The sequence below is a fragment of the Fukomys damarensis genome, unplaced genomic scaffold (assembly GCF_012274545.1).
Source record: "Fukomys damarensis isolate Sample0158 unplaced genomic scaffold, DMR_v1.0_HiC HiC_scaffold_20, whole genome shotgun sequence".
In the NCBI taxonomy this organism is placed as follows: domain Eukaryota; kingdom Metazoa; phylum Chordata; class Mammalia; order Rodentia; family Bathyergidae; genus Fukomys; species Fukomys damarensis.
This window is the reverse complement of record NW_022900932.1, coordinates 2732208-2732639: the sequence shown is the minus strand read 5'-3', so window position 1 is coordinate 2732639 and position 432 is coordinate 2732208. Positions and strand designations below refer to the sequence as shown.

The window sequence follows — 432 nt, the reverse complement described above, 5'->3', positions numbered from 1 at the left end:
AGACGAGCGCGCCCGTTGGAGCGTCGCGCGGCCTACTCGCCGCCCCTTTCCGCCCGGATCGACGGCTCGTAGATCTCCCCGCGGCGGACAGGTGTCAGCATGTGCGTTTCTGTGTCAGCCCGCTGGTGGCCGGCTGGTGAAATACAAGTCTTGTGAAATGCAAACGTGAAACTTGGGAAATCCGAAGTGTGTCAATGCCTCAACGGTCCCCGGCCGGCCGTCGCCAAGGTGCAGCCTTGGAGCGACGCGATTGGCCCGTTCGCAGGTACACCGGAGGGAGGAGTCGCTCCTTCAGGTGGCCTGGGAGTGGCCCGGAGACACGCGGTCCCACCCGCGCCCCGATCCCCCCGTGCTGACTTTTCAGAAGACGAGGGCGGGCACACGTCGCCTGGAAGCGCTCTGAGGGCACGGGCCCGGCGTGCGCGCGCCGTG

At 67.1% G+C, this 432-nt stretch overlaps 1 protein-coding gene across 2 annotated transcripts in view; it reads left to right on the top strand.

The window, feature by feature from the left end:
• Positions 1-191: 191 nt before the first annotated feature.
• LOC104849035 (collagen alpha-3(IX) chain-like) overlaps positions 192-432 on the top strand; it is a 6134-nt gene continuing 5893 nt past the window's right edge. The window contains exon 1 of one of the 2 annotated variants that reach the window (XM_033766454.1): positions 192-265. The gene's annotated coding sequence lies outside the window, so the exon portion shown is untranslated. The remainder of the gene's footprint in view (positions 266-432) is intronic. The other variant, XM_033766452.1, reaches the window with a different exon arrangement.